Consider the following 24,364-nt stretch of genomic DNA (forward strand, 5'->3'; position numbering starts at 1 on the left):
CAAAGTGAAAAAGAAAAATAAAACAATTATATATCAAATCAGATCTCAAAAACGTATCTGACAAAATTCTGTAGCCAATCCAAAAAAAAAAAAAAACTTTCTAGGAAAATTAGGGTTCAATAAAATCTACTTAAAGGATAAAAAGACTAAAATATATTTGTTGTTGAAATACTTAAGATATTTCAACTAATTAAAGAACAAGGGAAGGATGCCCCTCTAACCATTCAACCCAGGGTTGAAGTCTTTAGTTAATGCAAAAGTTAGCAAAATTTAGTAAAGACAATTCTCCTTTCCTACAGTTGATAAGAAAACCCAGGAGTATCTATTAAAGTGATTCAAGAAATTAATAATAGGAAAATTTGACAAGGTAGCTGACAAGATAAATATACAAAATAACTTAATAGTGCAATAACTAGAAAATATAAATGGATTAGTAGCTTGTTCACAACGAAAAATACCTAAGAATAAATCTAAGAGAATTTTTAATAAGGAAAATTATTAAAACTTACAGGATATTTAAAAAAGACTTCAACAAGTATCATATTCTGAATTTAAAAAAAGATTTAGTGTTGTATCAATAAAGTCTGAGAGTCTTGCCAACTTACAAGGCAAATTTATTGTAATTCCAGTTTGCATTCCAGTGGGCAGGATTGTTTGAGATTTTCTTGGGCAGAGGTAGGGATCAGAGGAAATGTATAAAAATGTAAATTTTAAAAAAATAAAATTTTGTGTACTAAGGTATATTTATATACAGTAAAATGCATTAATCCTGTTATACCTTAATTTTTATAAATACATACACCTGTGTAACCACAACCAAGATGAAGATATAAAACATTTCCACAACTAAAACAGGCTCCCTTATGTTGCTTTCCAGTCAGTAACCATCCCCAGCACAAAGGGTAATTATTATACTGATGCATATTACCATGAATTAGTTTGACATGATATTGAAACTCATATAAATGATATCATCTTTTTTAATTTTTTTCAAGCAAAGTTGTATTGGTAAGATTCAGCAGCATTGTTATGTGTATTGGTAATGCCTTTTTTGCATTGCTGAATATTATTTCATTGTATGAATATACCACAATCTATCACCCATTTTACTGTTGAGGAATATGAGTACTCTTTGCAGTTTAGGGCTATCACAAATAAAACTGTTATGTACACACATTTTGATGAATGTAAACATTCTTTTCTGTATTACAGACCCAAGAGCAGATTTGTTAACACACATTACACACACGCATCAAGGCTTAGTAGATAATGCCAAACAATTTCTCAAAACAAGTTGTAATAAATCACACTTCCACCAGCAATGTATGACATCCAGCAAGATGTGAGATTTTCAGATGCTCTACATCCTCACCCAAGACTAGGTATTGTCAGTTATTTTAACTTAGCCCATTCTGATTAAGCATATCCCTTCTTCAATGACCTTCCATTGGGGAGAACCACTTTCCCTTCCTCCAAGTGAAAAGAGAAGACTTTCTATACATAATACTGTTTCACTGTCTCATCACATTAGTGTCTGGGGGGTTTTGTTTTTAAAGTAAAGAGAAAACTAGAAAGAAGATTATGGTGGTAAGAGAGGGTCAAGAAGAAAAGAATACCATGGTATCTGGGCAAGGTTCACCTCTGCTGAATAATGTGTCAGGCTCTGCAAGCTCAGGATGATGGTGAAAACTAGAAGTGAATAGAGCAGATTAAGAGCAACTTTTAGACTCAGGACTGAAGCAGAAATGCTTTGCAACCTAGGTAACAAAGTGTGGCATAAAACTGAAGAAGTCACTTCCTCACTTTTATAGGGGTCCAGTAATATAAAGGCAGTCTGAGTAGAATTTTAATTCCCAAAGTAATTGTACCAATTTATACTCCCACCAGTTACATATGAAGAGCTCAAAACATTCTAAGACTGGTGCACAGGAACCTGCATCAGAAATATTAACACTTTGGTCTGAGCGTGGTGGCGCACACCTGAAATCTCAGCACTTTGGGAGACCAAGGTGGGCAGACAACTTGAGCACAGGAGTTTGAGACAAGCCTGAGCACCATGACGAAACCCTGTCTCTACAAAAATTACAAAAACTAGCTAGAGTGGTGGTGCATGCCTATAGTCCCAGCTACTTGGGAGGCTGAGATAAGAGGATCACCTGAGCCTGTAAGGTCAAGGCTGCAGTGAGCAAAGATCGCACCACTGCACACCAGTCTGAGTGACAGGGCGAGACCCTGTCAAAATACAAACAAAAACTTGGGGCCAGGCACAGTGACTTGCACCTGTAATTCCAACAACTCCTGGGAGGCCAAGGCAGGAGGATGACTTGAGGCCAGGAGTTCAAGACCAGCCTGGGCAACATACAAAGACCCTCATCTCTACAAAAAACAAAACAAAAAAATATTAGTGAGGAATGGTGGCACGTGACCACAGTCCCAGCCACTTGGAAAGCTGAGGCAGGAGGATCACTTGAGCCCAGGAGTTTGAGGCTACAGTGAACTATTACCATGCTAACACACTCTCTCTAGCCTGCGCAACAGAGTGAAACCCTGTCTCTAAAATGAATAAATAAGGCTGGGCACGGTGGCTCACGCCTGTAATCCCAACACTTTGGGAGGTCAAGATGGGTGGCTCACTTGAGGTCAGGAGTTCCAGACCAGCCTGGCCAACATGGTGAAACCCTATCTATGCTAAAAATACCAAAAAACAGAAAGAAAAGAAAAAGAAAAAACAAAAAAGAGCCAGGCATGGTGGCACATGCCTGTAATCCCAGTTACTTAGGAGGCTGAGGCACAAGAATCACTTGAACCTGGGAGGCAGAGGTTGCAGTGAGCCAAGATGGTGCCACTGCACTCCAGCCTAGGAAACAGAGCAAGACTGTTTCAATTAAATAAATAAAAATAAAATGAATAAATGCAATAAAATAAACATTAAAACATACTACGAAGGAACTGAAAAACAATCAGAAATAGTAAAATAGTAAACAAGGCCAGGCATTGTGGCCCATTCCTGTAAACCCTGCACTTTCACAGGCTGAGGCAGGCAGATCTCCTGAGCTCAGGAGTTTGAGACCAGCCTGGGCAATGTAGCAAAACCCGCCTCTACCAAAAATCCACAAATTAGTCAGGTGTGGTGGTGCACACCTGTGGTCCCAGCTACTTGGGAGGCTGAGGTGAGAGATCACTTAAGCCCAGGAGGTGGAGGTTGAGGAGGAAGCTGCAGTGAGCTGTGAGCGTGCCACTGCACTGCAGCCTGGGTGACAGAGCAAGACTGTCTCAAAAAAAAAAAGTAAGCAAGTAAGAGAACAAAGTACAGAAATAAAAATAAATAATAGCCCTTTGCATTAAGGGAAAAAATAAATGCAGACGAAATAGATCCAGATATATATAACTTCCACTATGACAAAGGAGACGTTTCAATTTTAGAGGGCAAAATTATTTATATAATAAATGATACTGACCCTGATATATTGGTTATTCATCCAGAAGTAAACAAAGTTGTACCTTTTATAAGCTTTCATAAAGATATGAAGATAAATGAATTTAAAGAACTAAACTCCAGGCCAGGTGCAATGGCTCACACTTGTAATCTCAGAGCTTTGGAGGCCAATGCGGAAGGACCACTTGAGGCCAGGAGTTCGAGAGCAGCCTAGGCAACACAGTGATACCCTCACTCTACAAAACATTTAAAAATAATTAGTTGGGCACAGTGGCACATGCCTATAATCCCACCTACTCAGTAGTCTGAGGTGGGAGGGTCACTTGAGTCCAGGAATTTAAGGTTGCAATGAACTGTGATCTTCAACTGCATTCCAGCCTGGGTGACAGAGCAAGACCTTATCTTTAAAAAAGAAAAGGATTAAAAAAAAAAAAAGAATTAAACTTCAAGGAGTCATGTATGAGCCTTTCTTGAGTTGGCAGAGAATGGCAACTGTTAGAAGCATTGCCAAGTATGGGCATAGGTGGGTGGATAATGCAGCCTGTCATAAATACAGGGGACCATGACTAAGTTAAGAATTTGTTTTAGAAATCACATATGGCATATAATCAAATTGTGCAGAAAATTTTCAAAAAGAAAATTCAAGCAACCAAAGGGTACACATATAGGGAAGCAAAGGATAGAATAATGACACACTTCCCATCAAAAACAATGCAAGCCCATGGATAATACGGTAACATATTTAATGTCCTGAAGAAAGATGAAAAAGTCCATTCTGAATTTTTTAACTGGCCAAAAAAAATATTTCAAATAAAGGCAAATAAAATATTTTGAGACTAAAAAACTAAAACAAAAAATAAAAAAAACTAACCTCATGAAAGACAGATTGTCCAAGCTGGATAAAAAGACCCAACTGGCCGGGCATGGTGGCTCATGTCTGTAATCCCAGCACTTTGGGAGGCCGAAGCGGGCGGATCACAAGGTCAGGAGATGGAGACCATCCTGGCTAACATGGTGAAACCCCATCTCTATTAAAATACAAAAAATTAGCGGGGCGTGGTGGTGGGTGCCTGTAATCCCAGCTACTCAGGAGGCTGAGGCAGGAGAATGGCGAGAACCTGGGAGGCGGAGTTTGCAGTGAGCGGAGATCGTGCCACTGCACTCCAGCCTGGGCGCCAGAGTGAGACGCTGGGTGCAGTGGCTCACACCTGTAATCTCAGCACACTGGGAGCCGAGGCAGGCAGATCAACAGGGCAGGAGATCGAGACCATCCTGGCTAACACGGTGAAATCCCATTCTACTAAAAATACCAAAAATTAGCTGGGCGTGGTGGCACGCGCCTATAGTCCCAGCTACTCGGGAGGCTGAGGCAGGAGAATTGGTTGAACCCGGGAGGTGGAGGTTGCAGTGAGCCGAGATGGCGCCGCTGCACTCCAGCCTGGGTGACATGAGCGAAACTCTGTCCCCCCCCAAAAAACACCCAACCACATAATATTTACAAGAGACACACTTTTAATATAAGAGCAGATAGGCCACAATAAAGGATATATATGTATGTGTGTGTGTATACACACACACACACACACGCACATCCTTGTCTTGATTTCTACTTTGATGTAACTATAACAATAACAGGTTTCTTATGGTTTATGTTTGCATGGTGTATGTGTGTATATACACATACATACACACACATATATACATATACACACATATACACACACCATGCAAACATTAACCGTAAGAAACATGTTGTGGTTATATTCATGTCAAAGTAGAAATCAAGACAAGGAATGCTACCAAACATAAAGAGAAATATTTTATAATAATAAAACAGTAAATTCATTAGGAAGCTATAACAACATTAAATTTTAACACCAAATAACAGGAGTCTCAAAATACATAAAGCAAAGATTGAACTAAAAGAGGCAAATTCATAGCCATGGCTGAAATTTTTAACACACATCTTTTGGTAACTGATAGAAGCAGCAAACAAAAAAATTAATGAGTGTATAGAAGATAGGGATAAAATTACTAATAATGTGATCTAACTAATACATAAAACTTAACACCAACAATTACAGAATACACATTCTTTTCAAGTACAAACAAGAATATTCACCAAAATAAATCATAAATCAAACCTCTGTAAGTTTTTAAACACTGAAATAATACAGAGCAAGCTCTCTTGCAATAACAGATTTAAAAATCTGTTTAAATCTGATTTAAAAATCAGTAACAAAAATATACCTAAAATGTCCCCAAATGTTTGGTAATGAGAAAATTTTAAAAAACTGAATAAAAACATCTCAAAAACTGTAGAATCCACCTACAGTAGTGTTTACAAGAAAATTTAGAGCTTTAAATATTTATAATTTATAGCTAAGTTACAGTTTATATAAAGAAGGGTTTAAATCAATGACCTAAGAATCTACCTTTTTGGTAGTGGGTTTTTCTTTTTTCTCTGAGACAGGGTCTCACTCTTTCACCCAGGCTAGGGTCCAGTGGCATGACCACGGCTCATTGTAGCCTAAATCTCCCAGGCTCAAGCTATCCTTCCACCTCAGCCTCTCAAGTAGCTGGGAACAGAGGCATATGCCACTGTGCCTGGTTAATTTTTGTATTTTTGGTAGAGACGGGATTTTGCCATTTTGCCTAGGCTGGTCTCGAACATCTGGGCTCAAGAAATCCTCCCACCTTGGCCTACCAAAGTGGCTTCTACCTTAATAAACAGAATATTCCAATGTGGATTGTCTCTACCTGGAGGATAAGGAAAAGTATGCAATATAATTCCAACAGAAAATTAACAGAAAGGCTATTTCTGATAACACAGCCACAGACCCAAAGAGAAGGCTATAGCTTTAGAACATCTGAATCACAGATTACAGACACACAATCATTCTGGGACCTAAGGTGACATAGGATCTTGTATCCTTAACAAGCAGCTTCCAAGGTCAACCATGAATATCAGTAATAAGACAGCATTTCATGGGAAATTTTTGTAAGTCATGTTTGGAAGCTGTGCATATCATTTCAGCTAATATTAATACTTCACAGGCAAGAACTTGTTAGCTAGCCATATATGAATGCAATGGAAGTAGAGAAATGGAGTCTCTGTTTGCCAGCGGCCTCCTTGAATGTTCTTCAGTATGAAAAAGGAAAAATAACTTTTGGTAGATAGCAAGTCACCTCTGCCAAAAACTGCCCCTCTGCCTACTAATATTTATATGCTGCCTTCCTCCCACTTAGAGAAAATATTTATTTGCATGGATATAGGTATTATACTACTATTTACTATTTTAAAAACCCCACGAAACAATTTTAATGTCTATAAAGGAACGTTTCACTAAATGATAGTATATCCATACAGTAGAATGAAATGTAACTAGTAATACAAATGAGCTGAATCTATGTTAGCACTAATGACAGAAACAGTTGTTTCTGACATCAAATGCACAAAGAAATGAGTATGATTCTATTTTTTAAATAAATAAATAAATCTCTCTTTTTCTCTCTCACACACACATACATATAAGCATGGGAAAAGGTATGGAAAAATTCAACTTGTGACACTAATAGGCTTGAATGTCCTCAATTCATTCCAGTTTAAGACTTGGATACAAAGAAAACCTCGAGACCTGAGCCATAGATCCTCAATGAGAAAGCTATAACAAGCAGCATCTGAATCATAGATTACATTCATATGACAAAAATGATGACATTTGCTATAATTATGATTTTATCATATTGTACTAGAAGGCAGTATAAAAATTAATATTGTCTTGTTCCATAAGGAATATGAGGTAGTTAAAAAATAACATTTTTTAAATTGAGAAGAATAAAAAAACATCAAGGCTACAAAGAGGAAATATAAATATATGGAAAAGAGCAGTCAATATGGTGGTTAAAGATGAGTTTTAAACCTGCCTAAGCTCCCTGTAAGGTAAACCTAAAAGATAAATCAATTCAATCTAGATATCTACATAGTACAGAGTCCACATTCTTCAAATTCTATTAGGTTAAGTATACTTTTCTCAGTAAGCCATTTAGTAGGACCTTGGTTAAGCAGACAAGGGCACAGAGAATTAGTATTCTATACTGCTGCTTAAGAGTAGATTCGTTTGCTTTGGAGAAAGATAGATTCGTTTGCTTTGGATTAAAGTAGATTCGTTTGCTTTGGATTAAAGATAGAGCTTAGCTCCTTGCCAAGGAAATGGGATGCTAGTAATCGATGGCATATAGTAACTTGGGAAAATTAATCAAGCTATTGCTGGTGGCTGATTGTGATAAAGTACCAATTAAAGCACATGCCTTGAAAGCTTACATGGCTGCTGAATTTAGGAATTATGGCAATAATTATGGCTGTAAAGGCAGCAGGGTTAAGAAAGATCCTTTTAAGTACACCTGAGTATTCACAGAGATAAAACAAAAAGCTCAAGTCAATTAATGCTCAGCTTAAGTCGTAATTTGAGAACCAGAGAACTTCCATGAAGAATCCTAGAATGTCTCATTTCTTATAGGTGAGGGGCTGATTTTGTTGAAAATCAAGCCAATAAAATCTAATTGTATCAGAGGCAATAACAGTTTAATTCAGTCTCACCAAGTTTCTCATCTGGAAGTAAGGATCTTAACTGGCAAAGAATGGGATCCAAAAACTTGGAACAGAGAAATCTGGTTGGTCCCAGATCAAACTAACAATTTTGAATAGCTCTCCGCCATCCTCCAAGTAATTCCGAGCCTCCCATACCAGTGGAAGTAGCTTGCTTTCCAAGGTTTGAGAATACTAGCCTTCTTAAGCTTGAAAGCCCTCTGATAACTTTACATGGACAGATGCCTTGAAGGGGGATGCTCATTCTCCTGAAGACTTACCAAAACCAGCCCCTGATGCCACTAGATCCATGACTAGGGTCAAATCTCACCATGCTCCAAGAACACAAATACACACTATAACCCAGAAGAAAATAGCTTATATACTCAACAGAAATCTGAGGAACATGTATGATAGTAGATTCTAAATGTATTTTACCAAAGGAGGTGGTATAAAACCATAACACGCCAAATTCACTGGTATCAGGTGCACTTACTAGAGATTCCAGACTTCATACATTAGTTCCTGTCGCTGAAAGTGACTACAACAGTTTATCTGGTTGGTGCACTGAAAGCTGGATTTAACAGCTGAGATACCAGAGCCCCCCTGGCCTTGACAGATTAGGGAGTTAGGAATGCTGGACTAGACTTACCATGTGAGAACTATACACATGCAGCCCCATTCCTCAACTATGCTCCACAAGAGGGCCCAGAGGCAATGAAAACTACAATAGTGAAGGGAGTAACTATATCTCTGTGCTTTTAAAGTTCTGTAAGCTTACTCTTTTTTGTAAGCCAGATATGACTATGGGGAATGTGGTCATTAAGAGATTTCTATGGAGATGATGGGATCCCAAGGTAACACAGCCCAAGTGGCCACACTTAACCATCAAAGACCAAGAGAGCAAATTGTCTGTAAAGGGCAGTAGGGACACACTGGTATTCACAACGTCTTGGCCTGCAGAGATCTTGGGCAGTAGATAACATTACCAGTACCCCTAGGAACAATATAGGTGGGCAGCCCACAAGAATACTGTTTGATTTATGGAGAAGAAAAAACTTTAGGCCTGGTAGGCAGAAATCTAACTTGTGGAGTTATGGCCTCTCACCAGTCTCCAGACCTGTGTCAGTTCACAGACCCAGAGCCCCTTGACTGAAGAGGAAACCAGATCCCTGTACAACTATTCCAAGTACATACAATAAATCTTTTAATCCTTTCCCAAAGGGACCTGTAGCCATTAATTAGAGATACTGTGCATTGTTGAAAGGAAATATCCAGACCTTTCATGTATTAATAGACACTGTCTCTGAATTGACATTAATTCCTGGGGATTCAAAATGCCATTGCAGTCCACCAGTTAAATCAGGGGCTTACAGTGGTCAGGTAATAGATGATGGAGTTGTAACTCATGTCTGTCTAAGACTGGGACCACCACTGACCCACCCTGTGGTTATTTCCCCACTTCCAGAATGTGTAATTGGAAAAGACATACTTGGCAACTGGCAGAAACCCCATTATCAGCTTTCTAACCTACACGATAAAGGTCATTAAGGTTAAATATGGCTAAAAGGAAGTTCATGGAACTTCCTCTCCCTACCAAGATAATAAACTAGAAGTAAACACTACATCCCTGGGAAATTGCAGAGTTTAATCAAAGACTTGAAAGAAGCAGGGGTGGTAAAATCTATTATATCTTCATTTAACTCACTAGTTTGGCCTATGCTGAAGTTAGAGGGATCTTGAAGAATGACTATAGACTATAATAAACTTAACTAGGTGGTTACATTAACTGTAGTGGCAGCCCCTGGAACTTGATATGCAGCTACTGACCTCACTAACTCCTTTTTCTCCAATTAACAAGAACCACTCAAAGCAAGCTGTTACCTGAAATGACAGAAGTATACCTTCGTACTCAACTAAGTATGAATGCTTTAGCACTATGCTAGTTCTCCCGTCTCTGCCATAAGGTAGTTGTATTGGTTATCTATTATCTCACAATTTCTGTGGATTCAGGAATCTGAACACAGCTCAGTTGAATCCTCTATTTAGGGTCTCATTAGGCTGCAATCAAGGCACTTACTGTGCTGCATTCTAATCTGGATGCTCAACTGGGAAGAAGTGATTTCTAAGCTCACTTAGGTTGATTTCCTTGTGGTTGTATAACTGAAGCCCTTGACGTCCTGCTGGCTAATGGCTAGAGACAAACCTCAGGGCCAAGAAGCTGCCCACAGTTACTTTCTACATGGGATTCTCCAATGTGTCATTTTATTCCACAAAACATCACATTCTGGTAACATGTTCCAGACCACTGACTGCCCTGATACTTTATTGAGGTGTCCACCAGCCTCTGAATTTGACAGGGTTGGAGGGGCAACTCCTACATTCTACTTTGCATATGTTGTACTAAGGCTTTAGATGTACTCCCCGTTCATCATAAACAATTAGTACAATGCTGTCAGTGTATACGTATAAAATATCAGTAAATAATTATGTAAATGTCAGAGGAGAAAAAAGCTAAAAGAAATGAAAACATTCCACCAGGTTGGAAGTGGAGAGGACAGAACAGGGGATTGCTATTTTGGTCACAATACCATCTGAATTTTTTTTTTTTTTTGAGACGGAGTCTCACTCTGTCGCCAGGCTGGAGTCCAGTGGTGCGATCTCGGCTCACTGCAACCTCCGCCTCCAAGGTTCAAGCAATCCTCCTGTCTCAGCCTCCCAAGTAGCTGGGACTACAGGCGTGCACCACCACGCACAGCTAATTTTTTGTATTTTTAGTAGAGATGAGGTTTCATCATGTTGGCCAGGATGGTCTTGATCTCTTGACCTTGTGATATGCCTGCCTTGGCCTCCCAAAGTGCTGGGATTACAGGCATGAGCCACCGCGCCCGGCTCATTTGATTTGTTTAAGTCATGTACATGTATTACTTAGATAAAAATAAAAAAGAAGAAAATAAAGATATGAATCAATAAATACTAGGTAAATAAAAAAACAGAAAAACTGTGGTGACAATATTAACATCAAGTTAGTATTTAAGATTAGAAGCACTAAACAGTAAAAAGGTGGCTATTATATGGTAAAAGGCTGAATATACAAAGTAGGCAAACAAATCATTTGCTCTGAGTTTGCGTTTATTCTTGTATAATTCTTAAATCTAAGTTTTTCACCAAATTTTTTTCTCATTGAATTATTATTTTATTATTTACTACATCTAGACTCTACTTTGGTATATGGTATGAGGTAAAAATCTTGTGCTTTTCTTTTTTTTCAAGTTGTTAATCAACTGTCAGTCACAATTATAAGAGAAAGAAAGTAGCAGGAGAACAAAAACTTTTTTGTAGAGATGAGGTCTCATTATGTTGTCCAAGCTAGTGAACTCCTGGGCTCAAGCAATCCTCCTACCTCAGCCTCCCAAAGTGCTGGGATTATAGGTGTGTGCCAGCAAGCCCAGACAAGAACATAATTTTTAACTTAGTTATGTTATTGATACACTTAGGTCTATTTCTGTTCAAGTGATCCATCTGCCAGCTGTTGAGCCCCGCTAATTTACATTACTATTTTCTGAAGTTTTATGATACAATCTACAAATCGGTAGAGCAAGTCCTTCATTACTCTTCATTTCCAGAATTTTCTTGCCACTTACACGTAGGTTCTACTCAATCATTCAGCAAGTTCAAAAACAATCCCTAATATTTTGCTGTTGCAATACATACATAAGTTATTTTAAAAAGATTTTTAAAGGAAACACAAATAAGTATTTCAGAAAAAAAACCACCTGTCTTTTTATCAAAGAAATGCAAATAGACCATTTTAATCTTTCAAATGACAAATAATGTATTTAAATGATGACCCTCAGTGTTGCCAGAGGTTTGCAAAATAAGTATTTACAATGCTGGTAGGAAGAGAGAGCTATTTGGTAACATTTATACAAAACCTTAAAAATATTAATATTTTTGGACCCAGCAGCCCTAGTTAAATGAATCACATGAAAAATTATATGGGCATCAAGATTTTCTAAATGTTTACTTCTACTTAGGATAATGAAAAATTATAACACAATCCAAATGGAAATGAAAAAATGGAAATTATGGAATACCATATATTAAAAATTCACATATATTCAAGGAATATCAACAGTGGAAAAAATTAATCATTCCACTTTTATAAAACAAATATAACTTTAACATAAGCCTAGACCAAACACCAAACAAAACACCAGCAACCAAAATCTTAAAAATTATGACTGTGTGATACTTTCTTCTCTTCCTTTTAAAGTTTTCTTCTAAATTTCTAACAAGAGTATATATGAGTTAAATAAAAAAGTAATAAACATTATTTTAAAAATTATACATCTAAAAGGAAATAATTTGTTAAATCATCTTAGTAAATCACTAAGTGCTGACTATATACATTTTACAGTGGAAGGTGCTAAGTGGATACAAAAAGTGCTTACCATAGTTCCTGCTATAGGAAAACATTTAATCCTGCTTTGTTTTTTGTGTGGGGGTTGAAGAGGTGGGGGTGGGGGGTTAACAAAGAAACACAAATGTATCAAAGGTACATAGCCAATACCTGCAATGAGAGAAGTTCAGGTAATAAACATGACTAGAAGAGGCTCACCACAGTTTTAAGGAGAGCTGAGGGAGTTTGTTTCACATGTACAGATGCTTTTGAAGTAGCAGTTAACATTAACCACCTGTTTCTCAGAGATCCATTAGCAAGAGCTGATAATGGAAAAGGGAAGGAAAAAATCCTTTGCTAGTTGCTAATGGTATAATGCCAGGCTTTAAATTTGGATCATATAAATTAGCAATTCCAGGCTGGGCATGGTGGCTCACGCCTGTAATCCCAGCACTTGGAGAGGCTGAGGTGGGTGGATCATCTGAGGTCAGGAGTTCGAGACCAGCCTGGCCAATGTGGCGAAACGCCATCTCTACTAAAACTACAAAAATTAGCCAGGCGTGGTGGTGCGTGCCTGTAGTCCCAGTTACTTGGGAGGCTGGGGCAGGAGACTCACTTGAACCCAGGAGACGGAGGTTGCAGTGAGCAGAGATCAAGCCACTGTACTCCAGCCTAGGCAACAGAGTCAGACTCCATGTCAAAAAAATAAATAGATAAAATAAAAAATAAATTAGCAATTCCAAGATGTTATTTCATTAACCAGCAAATCTCCACAAATAACTTGAGAGATGAGCAAAGGGTTGCCACAATAGTAAAGAAAAGAAACAAAAAATGGTTAAGAAGAGAAATTCATTACCTTTATTTTTCTCTTTGTGCATAGACTAGTGTCAGAATTTTTAGACCCATTCTGAACTGCTATGCTTCTTCTCTATAGCTGCATTATTTCTTTATTACAAAATATAATGGTATCAAATAAGTCAATATTGAAATGAATTATTTTGATTAACCCTAGCATCTTATTAAAAGCACTAGGCTCTCAGGCAATTCATTTAATACACAATTTAAAAGAAGATTAAATAAAAAAATTAATTCAGGGTAAGGGATATTGTATATGCTTAAGAAGGTATTGCCTGACTCAAAACAGGACCACTCAGAATCCTTCTCATTCTAACTTTTTTCTAGTTTTAAGTTAAATTTTAACATGATGTATTCCAGAACTCAATACAATATCTATAAATACAAAAAAAAATTCTACAAAATCAGAACCACATTAAGTCCACTGAAACTGGGCTGAATTTATCATGAATTTTTTTAATGTTATCATGAGGCCAAGTATAATTAAAATAATTTGTAGAACAATATACTGACATAAATCAGCCTCACTTGATTCTCACATGAAGCCTAATAAGGGCCGGTGCAGTAGCTCATGCCTGTAATCCTAGCACTCTGGGAGGCCAAGGTGGGTGGATCACCTAAGGTCAGGAGTTCGACACCAGCCTGGCCAACGTGGTGAAACCCTGTCTCTACTAAAAATACAAAAATTAGCCAGGTGTGGTGGTGCACACCTGTAATCCCAGCTACTTGGGAGGCTGAGGCACAACAATTGCTTAAACCCAGGAGGCAAAGGTTGCAGTGAGCCAAGATCGTGCCATGGCACTCCAGCCTGAGCAACAGAATGAGACACTGTCTCTCAAGGAGATTTAGAAAAAAAAAAAAACCAAACCTAATTAGACAGAAAATCAATTATAAGGAAACTAGGGGAGGGAAGATGTTTAGTGACTTGCCCAAGACCATCCCAGTTAAATAATGACAACTTTCTATCTTTGTCTCCTCATAGTATTTTCCCCACTGTAAAATAACTGGGGATCAGCTACATGTCACTCAAAGCCAAACAAAACAAAACAAAACAAAACACCAGCTGGAGAGCCTATACAACTGTTCAATTTTAAAGCCAATTTATTCTAAACACCTAAGCCAATAAAACTTTTTTAATGACCATGTAATCTGTATCACCAACAATCGTTAAAAGCACAATGCTCTCCTGTCCTGGTACTCTAAAATACCATACTGGTCTTGGTTTCTTTCTCCTTATTCTTCCACTCATCTTCCTTCAAGATTATTTCCACTAAAAATATCTGGACTGAAAACAATAAACTAGTAGTTCACACAGTAAAATTCCTCTATACATTCAACCAGTTCACAAAACCTCCTTGGCCCTTATCTAAAACTGGGCTATTATCCCAGTAACCTTGGAATATTACAGTACTTACTTTTTAGGTACTTTATGATAACTGCTGTCTCCTAGCTATTAACTATCACATGCAAGCCATCCTGTTTCTATCAGCATTCAAAAGACTGATCAGCCTTTAGGACCCTTGCCAGGATTCCTACCACCACTCCTCCACCTTGTGATAGATCAGCCTCATAAGCCCCTCCTTCCATGCCCAGTCACTGAAGCTTTGTTTCTTGGTTCAGTGTTCTCTCTCCTAATTTGAGCCATAATGCTGAGGTATTTTGATATTCTTATTGAAGATACATCCAATATCTTTCAATCCACAATTTCTACTTCTGTAGGTCTGAGGAGAAGCTAGCAAGGAACATACCAAGGCAAGCCTCTGAGTGACAGGTGAAGGATGAAGTTTTAATATGGGATATGGGGCTTTTAACTTTCTTAAGTATGTTTTTTCAGGTCCTCTCTGCATCCAGTTAGGAGACATTCATATCCCAGCTCATTAATGCTGCAAAGAGCATGACATCTATAAACATTTTCTAAGACTATACATGCCAGATTATACTCTGTCTTGTTTTAAGTAACTCAGGACACTCAATGAACTACAACTACTGAAAGGAGTTCCTGGAATGAATCACAACTCACATTCTTGTTCTTTTTGCTGAAGAGTAAATTTAGATTACTAATATCTGGGTTACAGAGCCTTAGGAAAAATATCAAATAATTATATGAACTGGAACAGCTATAAATTTCATCTCCAATGCCTTCAACAATTATTTTACCTGTCCTAGATCAGTTTTCTCACTTACGTCTTTTAAATCAATTCCAGGCTGGGAGCACTGGCTCACACCTATAATCCCAGCAATTTGGGAGGCCAAGATGGGCAGATCACCTGAGGTCAGGAGTTTCAGACCAGCCTGGCCAACATGGTAAAACCCTGTCTCTGCTAAAATTACAAAAATTAGCCAGGTATGGTGGTGTTCACCTGTAATCTCAGCTACTGGGGAGGCTGAGGCAGCAGAATCGTTGGAACCCGGGAGGCGGAGGTTGCAGTGAGCTGAGATCACGCCGCTGCACTACAGCCTGGGCGACAGAGCGAGACTCCATCTCAAAACAAACAAACAAAACAACACAAAAATTATCTGGGCATGGTGGCCTGTAATCTCAGCCACTAAGGAGGTTGAGACAGGAGAATTACTTGAATGCAGTGAGCTGAGATGGCACCACTGCACTCCAGCCTGAGTGACAGAGTGAGACTCAAAAATAATAATAATAATAATAATAATAAAATTAAATTAATCAATTCCAATTTTTTCCTTTTTACCACTCTTTCCATCTGTGTTCATGTCCTCCAAGAATCCTAGCACTGACTCCAGATTAAGAAATCCTGTACTGAGATCAAAGGTCCTCACTGGAAGTAAACAAATCTCTTTTGTCTTCCTATCTCAAAAGCTAAGACTAAAACCTAGCAAATAGTGAGAAATTCTATCAACATACATTCAGTTTTCTTTAGTAGTTTGGAAACAAATTGTGAATTAGCTTTTTGCAAGGATTCTGCTTCATACATGATTCAACTCAGTGTACAATGAGAAACTGCACAAGCATATTCAAACCAAATTTACTGAGAAAGAATTTTTAAGAAATCTCATTTATACCTGGATATAGCTTTATTCATGCAATGTTTTCTGTATTTCAATTCTTACTGAGGGTACATGCAGGATAATTTGGCTAGAAGCATTAAAGTAAGTTAGGTTCCCTCTTTGAAAATTAAACTAATAGAAAGCCCACCATATTTCATATATTTAAACATCTATAAACAATAATATAAATGAAGTATGTAAATACATAAAGTCCATTTTTCCTAAACATTAAATAAAACCAGTAAATGTATAATCCTTTATGTGTGTGTATACACATACACACACACACACATCATAATCACAAACACTACAGTCATCTCTTTACTTACTTGATCTGCCCTAGATAATCTGTATAAAATTCTATATATATAGGGATAAAGCCTTTGGAAAATGATTTAGGGGAAATCATGAAGGGACTTAATATTATCTAAACACCCATGTTAATTTAAAACCACGTGTTTGAAATCAGCAAGTACAGAAAAATAATAACATCAATATATTTGCTAAAAGCTAAGCTCACGAGTAACAGTAGGTACCTTTAGGTGTAACTGAACAGAGGCTAAGAAAATTCCTATTTAAAGTTTCTAACTTCCTTCAAGGATCTAGCTCTAAGTAACCTGAAGGCAGTGAATGCTCTTATCTTGGCACTAATCAGCAGCTTTTATAATCTATTGTGTTTTGGAGAAATTAAACAAAAGCAAAATATTTACTGCATGCCTTCTAATTACCTAAAAATAATTGTAGTGTGACTAATCTGTATGCACTAACATGGGGAAGCAAGCATCCAGCTATGAAATATATTACTTAGCTCACCTGAGTATGTGGTAAGTTCCCATCAATGGAATGTAAATAGAGGGGCCAAAGGCTTCTAAGAAGTAGACACTGCTTCTCTTTCTCTCTCCCCTTCCAACCAAGTGAATGCAAACAACATGAAGGCTCTAGGGGTAAGAAGAGCCAGAAAATGGAGGGGCTTAGATTCCTGAATCATCCTATGAAGAAAAGATAGCTACCACTAACTCTGGTATTGGATGGTTACATAAATGAGAAATTGTCTATCATGATAAGCTACTGATTTAAAGTATATTTTTTAACAGCATGTGAACTATACATGAAGCTGCTAGACTCATTTAAGACACGTTAAAATACCCAAAGTTAATTTCAGAGACTTTCTAATTATGTTAAAAAAAAAAACAACTTCACTCTTAAGCAAATATTAATCTATCATCTGAGGATTTTCAAACAGCTATGAAATGAAAAAAGCAATTTGAGGCCGGACCTGATGGCTCACACCTGTAATTCCAACACTTCGGCAGGCCGAGGCAGGTGGATCACTTGAGGTCAGGAGTATGAGACTAGTCTGGCCATCATGGTGAAACCCTGTCTCAACTAGAAATACAAAAATTAGCCAGGCATGGTGGTAGGCATCTGTAATCCCAGCTACTCGGGAGGCTGAGGCAGGAGAATCGCTTGAACCTGGAAGGTGGAGGTTGCAGGGAGCCGAGATCACACCATTTGCACTCTAAGCTGGGTAACAAGAATGAAACTCCATGCGGTGTTTGGTTTTTTGTTCTTGCGATAGTTTACTGAGAATGATGATTTCCAATTTCATCCATGTCCCTACAAAGGACATGAACTCATCATTTTTTATGGCTGCATAGTATTCCATGGTGTATATGTGCCGCATTTTCTTAATCCAGTCTATCATTGTTGGACATTTGGGTTGGTTCCAAGTCTTTGCTATTGTGAATAATGCCGCAATAAACATACGTGTGCATGTGTCTTTATAGCAGCATGATTCTCACTCATAGGTGGGAATTGAACAATGAGATCACATGGACACAGGAAGGGGAATATCACACTCTGGGGACTGTGGTGGGGTGGGGGGAAGGGGGAGGGATAGCATTGGGAGATATACCTAATGCTAGATAACGAGTTAGTGGGTGCAGCACACCAGCATGGCACATGCATACATATGTAACTAACCTGCACAATGTGCACATGTACCCTAAAACTTAAAGTATAATAAAAAAAAAAAAAGAAAAAGAAAAAAAAAAAGCAATTTATAGCTTTTGACCCAATACATTCTGTATATTCTATGTATTACTTTTCATCCTAGGAAAATAAAGGGAAAACAGAACTAAATTGCTTAAAAAGAAAAATTAGCCAGGCCAGGCATGGTGGCTCATGTCTGTAATCCCAGCACTTTGGGAGGCCAAGGTGGGTAGATCACCTGAGGTCAGGAGTTAGAGACCAGCTTGGCCAATGTGGTGAAACCCTATCTCTACCAAAAACACAAAAATTAGCCAGCCAAAAATAAGCCAGGCGGGTCCCTGTAATCCCCGCTCCTCGCAAGGCTGAGGCAGGAGAATAGCTTGAACCCGGGGGGGCGGAGGTTGCAGTGAGCCAAGATGGCGCCATTACACTCCAGCCTGGGCAACAAGAGCAAAAGTTTATCTCAAAAAAAAAAACAAAACAAAAAAATAGCCTACACTTAGCACAATATTAGGTCAAAGTAAGAGTAAAGATTAATCAAGTCCAAGGAAAATTTAGAAATTTGTCAAATACCTTTTATGTTAACATCTTTCCCTCATAAAAACATTCTTAACACATTGTTCAACAAATAGCAAAACATGAATTCGCTCTTCACTTGCTCATTATCTACTGGGGAGGGTAATCAATCAGTAGATATATACAAATATACACATGGCTGGTCTGATGGTAGTGGGTTATCAGAACTTATTAACATTAGTGTCATTAAAGTTGGTATACAACCCGCCACCCGCCACTGCTATATTTGACTAGTTTTTTGGGTTTTTTTGTTGTTGTTTTGGGGCTTTTGTTTTTGTTTTGAGATGGAGTTTCGCTCTTGATGCTCAGGCTGTAGCGCAATGGTTGGCTCGATCTCGGCTCACTGCAACTTCCACCTCCCAGATTCAGGCAATCCTCCTGCCTCAGCCTTCCAAGTAGCCAGGATTACCGATGCATGCCACCATGCTGGCTAATTTTTGTATTTTTAGTAGAAACAGGGTTTCACCATGTTAGCTAGGTTGGTCTTGAACTCCTGACCTCAAGTGATCCACCTGCCTTGGCCTCCCAAAATGCTGGGATTACAGGCGTGAGCCACTGCCTTTGGCTTTATTTTTTTTTTTTTGTCTCCCTCTGTTGCCCAGGCTGGAGTGCAGTGGCGCCATCTCAACTCACCACAACCTCCGCCTCCCGGGTTCAAGTGATTCTGCTGCCCAGCCTATTTTCTGTTTTTTTGTTTGGTTGGTTTTTTGAGATGGGAGTCTCGCTCTGTCACCCAGGCTGGAGTGCAACGGCACAATCTCAGCTCACTGCAACCTCTGCTTCCAGGTTCAAGCAATTCTCCTGCTTCAGCCTCCCAAGTAGCTCGGACTACAGGCACGTGTCACCACAACCGGGTAACTTTTGTATTTTTAGCAGAGAAGGGGTTTCGCTATGTTGGCCATGCTAATCTCAAACTCCTGACCCTGTGATCTACCCGCCTTGGTCTCCCAAAGTGTTGGGATTACAGGTATGAGCCACCACACCCAGCCTTGTATTTTTAATAGACATGGGTTTTCACCACAATGGTCAGACTGGTCTGGAACTCTTAACCTCAGGTGGTCCGCCTGTCTCGGCCTCCCTAAGTGTTGGGATTACAGGCATGAGCCACTGCACCTGGCCTATTTTATCTTTAAAAAGCCAATCAAGGCCGGGCACAGTGGCACATGCCTGTAATCCTAGCAGTTTGGGAGGCCAAGGCGGGCAGATGACCTGAGGTCAGGAGTTCGAGACCAGCCTGACCAACATGGTGAAACCCAGTCTCTACTAAAAACAAACAAAAAAAAATTAGCAAGGTGTGGTGGCGTGTGCCTGTAATCCCAGCTACTTGGGAGGCTAATGCAGGAGAATCGATTGAACTCGGAGGCAGAGGTTGCAGTGAGCCAAGATTGTGCCACTGCACTCCAGCCTGGGTGACTGAGCGAGACTCTGTCTCAAAAAACCAAACAAACAAAAAACAAAAAATAGGCCAGGCAGCAGAATCACTTAAACCCAGGAGGCGGAGGTTTCAGTGAGCCAAGATCGTGCCACTGCACTCCAGCCTGGGCAACAGAGGGAGCCAAAAAAAAAAAAAAAAAAAAAAGCCAAATGCAGTGGCTCACGCCTGTAATCCCAGCACTTTGGGAGGCCAAGGTGGGTCCATCACTTGAGGTCAGGAGTTCAAGACCAACCTAGCCAACATAGTGAAACGCTGTCTCTACTAAAAATACAAAAATTAGCTGGGCATGGTGGCACACGTCAGTAATCCCAGCTACTTGGGAGGCTGAGGCAGGAGGATCGCCTGAATCCGGGAGGCGGAAGTTGCAGTGAACCGAGATCGAGCCACTGCACTCCGGCCTGGGTAACAGAGCGAGATTCCATCTCAAAAAATAAAAATGAAAATACATAATAAATAAAAATACAAAAAATAGCCAGGCCTGGTGGCACACACCTATAATCCCATCTACTAGGAAAGCTGAGGCAGGAGAATCACTTGAACCCAGGAGATGGAAGTTGCAGTGAGCCAAGATCATGCTATTGCACTCCAGCCTGGGTGACAGAGTGAGACTCCGTCTCTAAATAAATAAAATAAAAATACACGTATCTCTGAGAAACAGAAGACAATTCAAACACTTCATGACTAAAAACTAAAAGACTGGCTGGGCACGGTGGCTCACGCCTGTAATCTCAGCACTTTGGGAGGCCGAGGTGGGCGGATCACGAGGTCAGGAGTTCGAGACCAGTCTGGCCAACACAGTGAAACCCCGTCTCTACCAAAAAAAATACACACAAAAAAAATTAGCCAGGCGTAGTGGTGTGCGCCTGTAATCCCAGCTACTCGGGAGGCTGAGGCAGGAGAATCGCATGAACCCAGGAGGCAGAGGTTGCAGTGAGCTGAGATCGCGCCACTGCACTCCAGCCTGGGCGACAGAACAAGACTCTGTCTCGAAAAAAAAGAAAAAAAAAAACAAAACTAAAAGACTGGGAGAAATGCAGCTTATATTTAGCACTTTCCTACTTTTATGCTCGAATAACCTAAAAGTTACTCATATGACCAGGACTTATTGTAAAATATCCCGGACCAGTTCCAAATATTGGTCTAAGACATGTACAAGACGATGAGCTGTAACTGTAGAGTATAAAAATGAAGGAGTATAAAGGTAATTCAGCTGAATCTCTAAAGGGGTTCAATGATGACAGCTTTATAAAAATACAATTGTGGAGACACTATGGGTTATAAAATCTGAAAATTTCTGAGGATCAAATTAATTAATCAGTTCTAAAACATGTGCCCTGGTTTGACAGTTCACTGATGGATGTAAATATTTCATTTATCCAATTAGTTATCTGTGAAGTTCCATTTATTTTATCTGATGATGCACAACCTCTCACCAGGACCCCCCAGAAAAGCTGTATTGGTTTTGGTTGGATGTTTTGTTTTGTTTTGCATAATCTGACTGAAATTCAAACTCCATCTTTCACTTTATGCTTTCCCCATATTTTATTTCATTAGATTTGTTATATTAAGAAAGTCGCTGCAAAATTATCAAAGACAAAATATGTACAAACATTTTTACATAATAAAATATTACTAATAGCTTTAATGAGTGACCTGCAGAATAAACACTGGCAGTTTGTGGACAGAGTCTTTTTTCAAAAAAAAAAAAAAAGAAGGGAGGGAGGGAGGGAGGAGGGGAGGAGGGAGGAGGGGAGGAGGGAGGAGGGGAGGAGGGAGGAGGGGAGGAGGGAGGAGGGGAGGAGGGAAGGCGGGAAGGTGGGAAGGCAGGAAGGCAGGAAAGAAAGAAGGAAGGAAGGAAGGAGGGAAAAAAGGAAGGAAGGAAGGAGGGAAGGAAGGAAATTGTTTAACCAAAAAAATAATATTCCCTGGGCTGGGCGTCATGGCAATATGCACCTGTAGTCCCAGCTACTCGAGAGGCTCAGGCCGGGGAGGATCACTTGGGCCCAGAAGTTCGAGGTCAGCCTGGACAACACTGACCTATTTGAAAGGTCAACATCTCTATTTGAAAAAAAAAAAAAAAAAAAATTATCTGTTAAGTGAGAAGCAAAGCATATGTATTGGTGGTATAACAGACAAGAAATATGGCTATTGTGCAAGTTCAAATAAAACCAAAATTTTCTTTTCAACAAGATGATAACTATGAAGTAGAATTCAGGATGAAGATGCCAAATCTTTCCATTTGGAAACAGAGAGAGATAATTAAAAGAACTAAATGCAAGAAAGAAAAGCACTGTTCCTCACATAAACTCATTAAACCTTTAAAAGGTATCCCATAACTTTGAAATGGCCCTAGGGTATCATCTTAAACTTTTCCTTTACATACTATCAAAGACATCATTCAATGGAGACCTCTTACATCTACCTTTGCTGAATTCAAGAGTCAGATTTCTTGGCCCTGGACCAAGAGGAAGAAAGAATATTAGAAACAGCACTTTAAGAAAGGTTGGGACATGAAGCCAGAAAGAGAGGTAGTCCTGGGTCAAAACCATCAAACTGAAGAATGGAAGGAAAGGGAGGAAGGGAAGTTGGGGATGATGATGGAGGAAGTATGTGCCTTGGACCGAGAATTAAGTTGCACTCTGAACTGATCCTGAACCCTCCCTTTATGTCTTCCCTACTACAGACCCATACTTGCTGATATAGTTTGGCTATGTCTCTACCCAAATCTCATTTTGAATTGTAATTCCCATAATCCCCATGTGTCATGGGATGAACCCAGTGGGAGGTAATTGAATCATGGGGGTGGTATCCCCTATAATGTTCTCATGACAGTGAGTGAGTCCTCATGAGATCTGATGGTTTTATAAGCATCTGGCATTTCCCCTGCTAGAACTCATTTTCTCTCCTGCTGCCCTATAAAGAGGTACCTTCCACCATGATTGTAAGTTTCCTAAGGCCTCCCCAGCCATGCAGAACTGCGAGTCAATGAAATCTCTTTTCTTTATAAATTACCCAGTCTCAGGTATTTCCTGATAGCCATGTGAGAACAAACTAATACACTTGCCCATATATTCAACTCCCTCAACCCTTGATCTCTATCTTCTTATATTTCCCCAACTTTCTCCTGATGGTGACCACCAGAACTACAATGCCAGCAACAATGGCCACCAGGACCACTAAAATGACAACGCTAAGGTTAGTTGCCAAATACTTCATGGTGGGTAAAAGTAGGTGGCAATTTCTTATCCACATAGAGATTACCAGCAGAAGGACTCTTTACACAACTGCATTCCGGGTCTGCCACAGGCCTAAGAGTAATTTATCCTTAGTCCTCCTCTCAAAATAGGCAGGGCAAAGTCCAGCAATATCCACTGTAGACAGTCTTCTGAAAGGTTTTCTGCTACAACTTGGTATAGATGATGCACTGCTTGTAGTGCACAACTTTGTCTGAGTTCAAAGGCACAGACAACCTGGCAATAATAATTTGTGACAAGAGTGTTGTTATCATTGGCTCAGGTCTTCCTTTTCCAAATTGTGGGTGCTCACTAGGTTCACCCACCAACACAATGATATCTGGCTGCACTAGTGGGCCTTTAAATATCCTTTCTGCCATAGCTGGGGTTGGGAAGGCAATCAACATGCAAAAAGGTATGCTCACTAAAGTTCACCATGCTCTGGTCACTCGCGCATGTTTTTTCAGAAATAAGGGATATAAACTGGAACAGTTCCTCTCAAAAGCCCAGTGCGTGGGACCAGGCTGGGACCCACCCTGCCCCTCACCTCACCCCAACACGTAGCACATTAACTTGTTCATGGTACATATTAGGTGAGATATGTCTGGTCTTCACCACTAGCAAGAAGCATTAGGCCCAGAATGCCCACCAGGGTCAGGCAACAGGAATGAAAACAGCACAGGAGGATATCCAGAGGGTGCTTGGAATAAAGACCTAGAGTTGGTTGCCTCCCATTGTGCTGCCTTAGCAGCTTCTTCCTTTTTAAATGGAAAATCCAGTTTTGAAAAACATCAAAAGGTATACTTCTAAAATTACAATAAAATATACTTTA

General features: G+C 39.4%; 1 protein-coding gene across 3 annotated transcripts in view; it reads right to left on the reverse strand.

The window, feature by feature from the left end:
- Positions 1-24,364, reverse strand: part of STAG1 (STAG1 cohesin complex component) — a 407,390-nt gene that overhangs the window by 225,972 nt on the left and 157,054 nt on the right. The gene's annotated exons all lie outside the window — the stretch shown is intronic.

This window comes from Pan paniscus, chromosome 2, assembly GCF_029289425.2.
Source record: "Pan paniscus chromosome 2, NHGRI_mPanPan1-v2.0_pri, whole genome shotgun sequence".
Lineage (NCBI taxonomy): Eukaryota > Metazoa > Chordata > Mammalia > Primates > Hominidae > Pan > Pan paniscus.